The sequence below is a fragment of the Ailuropoda melanoleuca genome, chromosome 5, assembly GCF_002007445.2.
Source record: "Ailuropoda melanoleuca isolate Jingjing chromosome 5, ASM200744v2, whole genome shotgun sequence".
Taxonomy (NCBI): Eukaryota; Metazoa; Chordata; class Mammalia; order Carnivora; family Ursidae; genus Ailuropoda; species Ailuropoda melanoleuca.
In genome coordinates this window covers 101,230,139-101,242,635 of record NC_048222.1, presented here as the reverse complement: position 1 = coordinate 101,242,635, position 12,497 = coordinate 101,230,139, and positions in this window count along the sequence as shown.

Below are 12,497 nucleotides of genomic sequence, written 5' to 3'. Positions count from 1 at the left end.
AAGCCTGAGTCTGATGACTTGTCTGAGGGAGAATATAAGGTTTTGACTTCTCACCTCACTTTGAGGCTACTCTGAAGGGCCACTGCAGCCCCAGAGTTCCCTGTGGGATCATTTGAGGCCTTTGTCAGAATTCATGGCAGTCCACTCCTCCTTCCAGTCCTGATTCCTTCGTCCTCCACAGTAGTTGACCCTAAGGGCCCTTCCTGATAAACTTTACCAGAGTGTGTTTCCCAGGAACCCACACTGCAGTATGCCCGCAGTAGGATAATTTGGGGCAAATGTAACAGGGCCTTGTAAAGATCTTTGTTTCAGAACTGCATGGAACAAATTGATAATTCGTAGAACATTTTGTGTCCTTGTATCACAAGGGGGTTAGAGGGAAAGCAAAGGAGAGTCATTCAGTGGATATAAAGCTACTTTTTGAAATGATGCACAATGATCCTCTGGAAGTAGAATGTGAGTAAGCCATGTGATCTGACTGGACCAGGCCTTTTGTATTTGAAAGCCTCCTTTTTTTTTTTTCCTACACATGTCCACCTGCCACTTACTGGAACTGACAGGTGAACCATGACATGGGAAGGTCACTATAGTAGAGACTGGCCACTCACCTTAGTATTCTGTGTTCTGATGAGCCCATCACTTCCCCTTCTAGTGAGAAGGAAAACATTTGATTTATCATCTTTAGTATCAACATGTACTTAAATCATAAAGACAGAGGGAAAAATACAGAACATTTTTTCTATTTCAATTTATATTTCTAATGGGGGAAAGCAATTTAGCAAAGGCCTTTCAGCTCTTTCCACAAGTGCAAGTCTCTATTTTATGTAAATTACATGTATATACTGGGATCTGTTCTCCAAATGCTTGCAGTGGCCATACTTTGGTTTGCCTTATTTGCAGACACCACAGAAAATATAAGGAGGAAATTACTGCTGTATGCAAGTTAAGGGCACTGTTTTTTTTCCCCTGCTATTGGTTGTAAAAACAGTGTAGATGCATATCAATCCCATATACAGAGCAGACAGTAAGCATGTGGTTTACTGGAGAAATGGAAGTAAATGTGGGGATTGAATTATATCCTAGTAAAGTTGCTTATCTTTGTGGTGTTTATTCTTCAAACATTTTAAGCCACTAGAGATTTATTCCATGTTGGCATTCAGTTAGGAGACATTGCATTGCACCACTGTCTCTGTTTAAGTCTTCGTGATGATTCTATCATTCCTGAAGAGTGCCCACCTTGTTACAATGTATGAAGTGAGGTGTACATTAGAATAAGAGAGGACTAAATTTTGTTGCGACCAGTAATCACACTCTTGTATTTATGCCATACTCCTTCTTCCTTTGGTGAGGCAACGTGCTTTCATAAATGTCTCCTTCTTTCTCATACGTTTCCTGAGGAACAGATTGGGCAGGTTTAAACTTCTTCTTCACCATGGATTAGGAAGGGGGCACAATGAGTTGCCCTCATGCAAAAGCAAAACTTCTCTCTGTGAAGGTCAGAATGTACAGCAGAACCCCATGAAAGCCAATTATATATAATCTTATTTCTGGGGAACTTGTTCAATTTGCTCAACAAGAAACATTTTAAATGAATCTTGATAATTACAAATGACTCTGATCTGTCGGTTTAAAAAGGCCCAGGACAAACTCTACTGAAACGAGAAGGTGGGCAGCGAGGCCCCGTAGCTGGAGGTTTTGAGTCCATTACGAACAGGGCTTTTGTCATTTTAATACAAAACATGATTTTAGCTACAGTTAAATAAAACAAAAGCCAAAGTTTCTTCTGGGGTCTATGATTATTTTTAGCTCCAATTTCCTCTTCCTTATCTAACTGGGAGGGAAAGAGAAGGTGTTCAGGGTAGGAAAGAAGTTCTGGAAAAATATCAAGAGATCTCGGGGGCCTGAAAAGACAGCTGTAGGAAAAAGGACCACGGATTCAAATTTTAAATGAAAGCAGGAAAAAACATCCAGTGGAAAAAAGACAGTCTCTTCAATAAATGGTGCTGGGAAAATTGGACAGCTACATGCAAAAGAATGAAACTTGACCACTCTCTCACACCATACACAAAAATAAACTCCAAATGGATGAAAGACCTCAATGTGAGACAGGAATCCATCAAAATTCTAGAGGAGAACATAGGCTGTAACCACTTTGACATCGGCCACAGCAACTTTTTTCATGACACATCTCCAAAGGCAAGAGAAACAAAAGANTAAAGCAGGAAAAAACATCCGGTGGAAAAAAGACAGTCTCTTCAATAAATGGTGCTGGGAAAATTGGACAGCTACATGCAAAAGAATGAAACTTGACCACTCTCTCACACCATACACAAAAATAAACTCCAAATGGATGAAAGACCTCAATGTGAGACAGGAATCCATCAAAATTCTAGAGGAGAACATAGGCAACAACTTCTATGACATCGGCCAGAGCAACCTTTTTCACGACACATCTCCAAAGGCAAGAGAAATAAAAGATAAAATGAACTTATGGGACTTTATCAGGATAAAGAGCTTCTGCACAGCCAAGGAAACAGCCAAAAAAACTAAGAGGCAGCTCATGGAATGGGAGAAGATATTTGCAAATGACACTACAGATAAAAGACTGGTATCCAAGATCTACAAAGAACTTCTCAAACTCAATACACGAGAAACAAATAAACAAATCATAAAATGGGCAGAAGATATGAACAGACACTTTTCCAATGAAGACATACAAATGGCTAACAGACACATGAAAAAATGTTCAAAATCATTAGCCATCAGGGAAATTCAAATCAAAACCACACTGAGATACCACCTTACGCCAGTTAGAATGGCAAAGATAGACAAGGCAAGAAACAACAATTGTTGGAGAGGATGTGGAGAAAGGGGATCCCTCCTACATTGTTGGTGGGAATGCAAGTTGGTACAGCCACTCTGGAAAACAGTGTGGAGGTCCCTTAAAAAGTTAAAAATTGAGCTACCCTATGATCCAGCCATTGCACTACTGGGTATTTACCCCAAAGATACAGACGTAGTGAAGAGAAGGGCCATATGCACCCCAATGTTCATAGCAGCATTATCCACAATAGCTAAATCGTGGAAGGAGCTGAGATGCCCTTCAACAGATGACTGGATTAAGAAGTTGTGGTCCATATATACAATGGAATATTACTCAGCCATCAGAAAGAATGATTACACAACATTTGCAGCAACATGGACGGGACTGGAGGAGATTATGCTAAGTGAAATAAGTCAAGCAGAGAAAGACAATTATCATAGGGTTTCACTCATTTATGGAACGTAAGAAATAGCAGGGAGATTGGTAGGAGAAGAAAGGGAAGAATGAAGGGGGGGTAAAGAGAAGGGGGAATGAACCATGAGAGACTATGGACTCTGGGAAACAAACTGAGGGCTTCAGCGGGGAGGGAAGTGGGGGACTGGGATAGGCTGGTGATGGTTATTAAGGAGGGCACATATTGCATGGCGCACTGGGTGTTATACGCAAATAATGAATCATGGAACACTACATCAAAAACTAAGGATATACTGTATGGTGACTAACATAACATAATAAAAAATTATTTAAAAAGTAAATGAAGGCTTCATTACTACTAATCACATGCAGCAGGAAATAAATAAGGCGACTCCCTCATCTTTGCAGTGACTCATAGCTCTTCAGGATCTTTAGTCTTTTGAATTCATTAAGTGTTCTTCTATGCTTTCACCAGGAGCTAGCTAGATAAGTTAAACAGGCAGATAGGGCCATCTTGAAAACTGCTTTACTCTGTAGCCTTTCTTTCTTCCTCCATCCCTCCCTCCCTCCGTCACTCACTTCCTTCCTTCCTTCCTTCCTTCCTTCCTTCCTTCCTTCCTTCCTTCTTCCCTCCCTCCTTCCCTCCCTCCTTCCCTCTCTCCCTCCTTTCCTCCCTCCCTTCCTTCCTTCCTTCCTTCCTTCCTTCCTTCCTTCCATCCCTCCTTCCCTCCTTCCCTCCTTCCCTCCCTCTCTGTCTTACACACGAATTGTTCCTTCTCTCTCTGTGGTTGGGACAGCTTTGGCTGCAGACATCCTGCGTCAGAGGCACAGGTGGTTTTTGGTGGAGGAGCAGTGAGTGGTGTCTCCATCACTCACATGCTAGGATTCAAAGCATGTGAATTCTTCAGTTTGTAGGGGTAGAGCATGGCTATCTCAGCAAGTGTTCTTGTCATTGAAATTAGTATTACAATGACACACTTTAATTTTTCTCACTTTAATCATATTGAATGCACACTGACTAACAGTCCTAGGAATAACTTTATTCTCTGTTGCAAGTAATAAATATTGAAAGTCATCAACAAGGCGTTTCCAGTTATAATTAGCATTTGTGATGTTCATGTGAAGAGGGAATTCAAGATCTGAGTCTGGGCTTGGAAGGAAGGAGGCTCCCCAAGTCCATGACCTAGGTAAAAAAAAAAAATTTTTTTTTCTTTGTGGTCCAGGCAAATATCTTAGATTTCTGTAATGGAATTTGAGTCCAAAGCTTCAGTTAAATAATAAAGTATTTTTTTTATTCCTTTGCCTTCTTTATATGGAAGTAGGGTTTTCTCAGGAACAAGGTGATTGTGGGCCAGGCAGAGAGAATCAGGCAGCTCTGTCCTGCCATGGCAGTTAATGATCCAAGCACGTGGGGTCACAGTTTCCCAGTCTGTAAAGTAGCTGCAAGACAGTGCCGTTGTGAGGATGTATTGGGATTGGAATCGTGTCTAGTACAGTGCCAGACACAGAGCATGTGCTAAACCAATGTCGTTTGGGAAGCAAAGAAGGAAAGGAGACTACTCTAGTTACAATTGGATTTATTATATAGAGGTGTACTTCCTGCATCCCACTGACAAAACCCAGGGGAGAGTACTCCCCAGGGATGTGGGAGCCCCGAGGGATGAGAAGAACAGCGGAGTTGGGGGATCACTGGGCTGTGAAGTTCTCTTAAGGCAGAAGCAGGCAACCATCGCTGGTTTGGTTGAGGACGGTTGCTTTAGAGTCACTGAGGCTGAAGTGAGAAGATGGGGCTATATGATAAGTCCAAATGGGGAGACAAAATGGAAATGAGAGCACAGACAGCATTTGGGGCCATTAGCATTTCATGTCATGGGTGCTGGAGGGACATGTAGCGACTTGACAGAACAGGACTCCCAGGTGGGGTCTGCATACCCATCTTCCCAGAGGGCTTGTTTTCAGGGCTGTGTCCTTTCCTCCTGGGCACTTTATATCTTCATAGCTTAGGTATCTGTGTTTTCCCTATCTGTCTTCCAGGCTTTGGACCACCCTCACTCTTATGTTTCTTGACTTTTTAAGACCTGCTGGAACGTAGAAATCTCTCTGGGAGGCAGTGCCCAGAGAGTGTGATGTTGGGCCGCTGGCTCCTCAGATGAGGACTCCCTCTTGCCGTGGACATTGTGGGGGTCTCCTCAACATCCATTCACACCTTTCCCCCACTGGGTAATACTCACGTGGTTTGGATCGGATTGATCCTGTGTCCAGCTTGGCTGGATATAAAACAAGCAGGGTCATCCCATTCTCCTTCTCACACTTCTGGTAATTTACAACTAAGCCAGTCAGTATATGGCATGCCCCACAGGGGTTAACTTAGGGTGGTCCAGTCACTGGAAATCTGAGGAATTTTGTTCAATGGTCGGAGAAATCAAGTTCTATGAAATGAGGAGACATCAGGAGCTTTCCTACAGCCACAGTGAGCCAACTTCAGGACGGAGCTGGCTGTGAGAGGCACTGTATCCTTGTGATAGCCCTGCATAAACCAGCTCTCAAGCTCACGGGGCCTCTAGACCTTCCAATCACGGGGCTAATAAATTCCTTTGTTGTTGATCGTAGCTTGACATTTATTCTTAGTTGCCACTGGGAGCAGCGTAATGGATACAATAATGGGTATGTGTCTCTACCAGGTGTCAGGAACTTCTCTTTACAGTAAGAGCGCTAGTTGGGACTCTTGTACCATTGCTGAGGCTGCCAGAAAGAGAAAGAAGAATGCACAGAAATTTGTGCTGCATCTGATGGAAGAGGCTATCGGGAAACAAAACCTCACTCTTGCAAAGATGGTGGGCAGTTCAAAGGCTTACAAAGGCACTTGCTTTTGGTAATACACTAACACAAAAGAACAACTGAACTACAGCTATTTGGGGGAAAAAAGAATTGCTTTAGGATCTGGCTTTGCAGTTCGAAGGTGGAAACCTTCTTGTCTCACCAGCGCTTTCAGTACGATGCTTTAAACACAAAAGCTTTGTGCGAGTGGATTTTTGGTGGTAAAAAAACAAGGAACAGTTCGGAGTTTTACTTCTGGCTTGACATGTTGCAGAGTAAGATGAAATGATCCATAAGCTAAAATAGGAGCTCGGAGTCAGAGGTTAATCTGAATTCATGAGATTCCATCCCCCTAAATACTTGGAAGAATGATGAGCTAACTCCCCTCAAGGGATATGATTCAAGCTGATTTTATTTGGCTGGCCAAAGATAGGATTTTTTTGGGGGGGGGGTAAAAAATGTTTGAGTTCCATACAGAAGAGAAAAGTTACAGTATACATACTTTTGAATTTCTATGGATGCCAAACAGTAATGTAAATCCAGCCTGAAGATAAGGGGTAGTGCTATTTCCAATTCCGATTTAGAGTTATCAGGAAATAAAGTATCAAAATTCAAATTAGCAATTTTGATCTTAAATGTTTTCATCAGTCATGTTGGTCAAAGCCATCTCACATGTCCCTTTAGAATGAACGCCATCAATTGCCTACTCCTGGTTCAAATGATAGAGGATACACATTTGTCTATGTTTTCATATTGACCATAAGCCCATTCCCTGTGTTTCACATTTAAGAAAGCAGACATTCCTTTGTGCACCTAACACTCTGAGTTTGGGTTAGCTCTGCACCGGCAGTAACTGAATTTGTTCTACGAGTATAAAAAAAACTAGGTCTTAGTTAGAACAAAAAGTCAGGAAAGGAAAATGTCAGAGTCAGAAAGGGTAGCTTTTCAAATTTATTTTCAGATTTGGTATAGAAAATAGAAGCCAACTATTTTTTCTGCATTAGTGGCATCATAAAATTTATTTTCCATAGGAAAAAAATTGAAATTGAAATGGAAATTGAAATGAGAAATATTTATTAACAAAATTCAAATTTTGATCCTGTAGCAGGAAGTATGGGGGAAAAAAATCCTTTACCATACTTAGCCAGGGTTGAAAGAGTCCTTAGACCTCTTTGGCCATTCAAGCTTGTGCTGAAGACACTGCAGGGGTGGCATGAGTCCTGACACTAGAGGGGTTCCCATCTTGTCACCAAAGCCATTCCCAGCACCTCCTGTCCTCTCCTTCTTGGTTCACAAGCTCCTGCACTAATCCGGGAAAAGGGAGAAGGGTCGGTGAGAGAGCGAGAACCTAACAGGGATTGAGTAAACCAAAGATGACCCATCCATACAATGGATTCCAGGGAACTACTAAAACATGCTGTTGAATGCTGTAGAGGAAAAGCACAATAAACAAAAGAGGCTGCAGGTAATATTATACTATGTTTGTGTCGAAAGCGCATATATTAACTCATTAAAAAAGTGCGGTAAGAAAATATACTAAAAGATTTTCTGTGATTATCTTTGAAATGTTGGGATTATGAGTGATTTTTAAAATAAAATATCTTCATTTTGGTTTTATATTTTGAAAGACTAATTCATTAAAATGAGTATTGTTTGTGTATTTAGAAAAAAATTTTGTGTATGCCATTTGGCTAGCATAAAGAATACTGGAGATAAATGTACAAGATCTGAAAAGACAAGCGGTGTTAGGCTCACTTAGATCAGAAATGGGAAGTACATTTAAAAAATGGGGGGGCATGAGGTAGATATGCCAGATGGGGATTTAAGAGGCCAGATTCCTCGTGAGGTTCGGTAACCTTGGACTGAAACGAGGCTGCAGGGGCAGGGGCCTCAGAGAACAGCCCTTTGCAGACTCAGGACTGCTCAGATACAGCCCATTTCCTGTCCCCCACCTTCTAGGGAAAACCAAACTTGAGACACAAGTTGACTATATGGCAGAGTAAGGGTAGGACACAATATGGCTTAATGTTGTGATAGTTTTGACTGAAGTTGTACCAGCAGGTGGAAGTTCAGTTGGATCCCCAAAACTTTGGGCACCATTTTGGATCTTTGTAACTCCCTTAAAGGCTGACATTTATTTATATGGTGACTTGGGAGCAAAGCTGGGTGGCGCTGGATACCCTGGGATCTGTGGTTAGTCTACAGATGGAGGGTCATAGCTTTGGCTATAGAACATCAGGAATGCTGCAACCACTACATTTTAAAGAGACTGTAGCCACAATGTCCTTGTTACCATTTGCATTCCGTGAATATTTTCATCTTAACATTCTGGAGTTTAATAAAGCCAAATATGAGGTTAGGTGTTTGGATTTCTTAACGTAAATCCAGTTGTAATTATGTATTATCGTTTTTTAGTTTAAGCTCTGAAAATGCATTAGAGAACGAAGGTTTAATCAGGAATGAGCAACAGGCTCCATGTTAGGCACTTTCCTTACAGCGGAGCTGAATTTCTGAGGATTGTCTCATCATTATTCACCACTAGTGACAATGCCTTCTTGTTTTCAGGACCATTATCAGGAACTATGAGAATCCACGGATTACCTACTTGGCAAAGGATTATTGTTCAGGGAATAGTAATTCAACCAGTTAACAACTATTTAATTTCCCATTTATTGCTTGCCTACTGTGTGATGCAGAGAAGATAACCTAACAAAGAGATAGGGAACCCTGCCTGAAAGATAGGTTTCATACATATTCCTAAATACACTTATACCCAATTGAAAACAGTAGGTACATATTTTTCTTGGTTTATTTTATTTTATTTTATTTTATTTGTGCATGGGGTTCAGTAGTTACCTTATTTTTTTTTTATAATTTTTATTTTGTTATATTAGTCACCATACAGTACATCCCCACAGTAGTTATCTTAAAAACAGTGCGTTGCCTTGGTGCCTTTGGCGCCTCGCCCACCACCAGCACGCAGCACCCACTCCCAGCTGCTGACAGCGCCCAGCAGCGCCCTTCCCCAGGCAGCTCCCCTCGGCCAAATAGGAATCATCTCATTCAGGTGGTTATGCCCCTCGTTTTTCACCATCCTCTGGACTGCAAACCCTGCACCACGTGGGTACAAAATGCTAGCCCTCTTGCTTGGAGCTTTTACTCCCTTGCCTATGCCTGCCTCCCTCACTGCCTGACAAGCTCATTGTGAGAGCACTCCCTTAATAAATCTCTTTCCCCAAAATCCCCCATCTCATTTTCTAACCAGGCACCGGTAGAATGTACAAATAATATATTGAAGAAATAAAAAGAACACACGCACACACGAAAACAGTATGTATTCCCAAGTAGAGATTTTTGTATGTGTATTTCAGAGCTATAAAGACTGCTGTCTCTTTACTTTTGCTTTTGTCTAAGTTGAAGGGTATTTACAGCTGAGAATTCAGCCCAAATATTATTTGTGCTGAAAGGGTACTCAAGTTTTTGTTGTTGTTTGTTTGTTTTGAGGGGTTTTTTTTTTGTTTTTTTTTAATAATAATTTTTTTAAATTATATTATGTTAGTCACCATACAGTACACAAGTTTTGAATCGTGGTTTACCTGCTGTGATTCTAATTTTTTTTCCCCCAGTTTGCTCGTGATGATGGCGGTACTCAAGCCTCGACCGCGGACTTCGGCAGCGGGCGGAGCCGCTCCTTCTGCGGCTGCTTCTCGCTCTTCAGGTTTTCCCCGCGTTAGCCCAGCCGGCGGGCCCCGCACGTGTCCTCGGCGGCCGCAGATCCAGGGGCTTGTACTTCTTACACCTGTAGAATTCCCGAGGTTCTCTGAGTCTGGTTGATGACAGGGAGAGCGCGGGGGGGTGAGTTTTGCTCGCAACTGGGAGGGATCTTGGAGAGCTTGGAAGCCATGCCGCCTGTCACTTTGGCGACGCGTGGCTGGGACGGCTCCACCTTCAAGTTCTCCAGCTGTTGAAGCAGCCCCTCTTTCTTTGCGAAGGTCTGTCCCAGGAGTTCATCTTGGCCATGTCTGCGCAATCCGCTGCTGCCACCGAGGGAAAGGGGCAGAGGGAAAGAGTGTGATTCTAAATATCTTAGTCTATCCCGCAGAGGTGGATTTCAATTAGATTGGAGAATTATTGGGAGATTTAAAAAAAAATATTATTATGGAAAGGGATTATTTTGGAATTGCTGGCTAGAGGTTCACTCTTTCCTAGCTAATGGCTATATCTCTCTAACCTACGTGAACAGTTTCCTTACTGTCTTACCTTTCAAGCTGCCTCCAGCTAAGGGTCTAGGAGACTGATGAAGTAGCTTCCAGCTAACACAATACAAATCGCGCCTTGAAGTCATAGCCTTCTCTCGGCCCCTGTGGATTATTAGGGTTACGTTTTGCTGATGTTCTTGACTGTCCTATATGTGTAGAACATCCTTCTTTCATTATATCCCCTTCCTTCCTTCCTTCCTTCCTTCCTTCCTTCCTTCCTTCCTTCCTTCCTTCCTTCCTTGCTTCCTTCCTTCCTTCCTTCCTTCCTTGTGTAAAGTTATTAAGAATGCCAGCTCTGGGGTCTGACTGCCTGGGTTGAATGCTGTCCCCAACACTAGGAGCTCTGGGCTTCAGTGCAAGTCACTGAATTGCTCTATGCTTTGGTTTCTTTATCTGTAAAAACAATTGCTTCATAGTGCCATTTTGAGGATTCAATGAGTTAATACAGTTAGAATACATTTAGAATCAGTGTGTGGCGCTCATAGGTGGAATTTAGGAAACAAAGCAGAGGAACATAGGGGAAGGGAAGGAAAAATAAAACAAGACGAAACCAGAGAGGGAGACAAACCATAAGACCCTTAACCATAGGAAACAAACTGAGGGTTGCTGGAGGGGAGGGAGGTGGAGGGATGGGGGAACTGGCTGATGGCCATGAAGGAAGGCATGTGATGTAATGAGCAGTGGGTGTTGTATGCAACTGATGAATCACTAAATTCCTCCTCTGAAACTAATAAAAATAATAAGAATAGTGTGTGGCACATTATAATTGCTCATAACTGTTAGTCAATGTTTATTAATAAGTAGTAGTTTGACTCTATCCGAGGCATTCTGAGGGCCATAGAGATCTCCATCCTTCTTCTTTTCCCCCGTGTCTCATGCTGCCACATCCCCACCTTCGTCTGGGTCAGAGTCCTGGAAAGCTCATTACATTGGCTTCACAGTTCAGGACCTGCTGGGGACCCTCAGTTTTCCTTGCTGTGATTGTCACGTTTATGAGGTGTGTTCTTTACACTCCAGCCAAGCCCTTGACCCTTTGGCTAGCCCTATATGGATGCAGAGACCCCCTTTACTCCGGACAAATCCTGTTTCCTTGAGAAGGCTGACTCAGTCAAAGAACGTTTGTCCTGTGAGGCTCTTTACAACTCTTAAACTATCTAATTATTTTCAGGTCAGACATGCCCTTCCATACTTCATTTCAGTCTAAGTTTAAGCATGATTTGCCTCAATTTTTCTGAAAATCAGGGAAATCATTTTAAGAGATAGAACATATCAACATAATGAGAGAACCAGAACACTTATGGAGAGAGCATTCCAAATAACACCTTCTATACTTGATACACAAGATAGGTTATAGGTTATTTTCCCCTTCTTTATGAACAAACTCATTTCTTTTTCTGACAATAGAAGCTATGCATGGACATTGAAGGTAATTTAAAACACAGAATAAAGAAAAAAATATGAATTACTTATCATCCCACCATACTTAGTGAGACACTTCTAATATTTTGGTAACGTTCTAGACTTTTTTTTTCTAGGAAGAAAAAGTCTTGAATTTTTAAAAAATGCTATCACTACATTTCTCTTTTGAACATGTGTTGTGTATACTTTAATTCTCATTATTTTAATTGGTATGAAATACATTTCTTCCACTTAACTCTGAAGTGTGCAAGGAACTTAAGATATAAAATTTTTATGTAGGTGGGGGTTTGAATACAAACCAAGATGTTTTTAAGGATTTTTAAAATTACTGTTTTAGAAAGAATGAAAAAAGGAAGAGACCATGGGCAATTTCTCTTGAACCTTTCAGGTCAAAAGTAGAAACTCAGTAGTTTGGAGTGGAAAGAGACTCACTCCCATCTTATTTTATTTATTTTATTTTATTTTATTTTATTTTATTTTATTTTATTTTATTTTATTTTATTTTTTTTAGCTAGGAAATGTCTCTTAATTTTTCACTTATCCTTCGCCTTCTGCACAGTCCCTAACAGTAATGGCTTAAGTGAAAGCTATTATTTTAGATTGTGTTATTTAATACATTTTTTTCGTTTGTATCACTATTCACTGTAATTGTTTTTTTAATTTTATAAAATATTTTTTATTATGTTAGTCACCATACAGTACATCCCTGGTTTTTGATGTAAAGTTCGATGATTCATTAGTTGTGTATAACACCCAGTGCACCA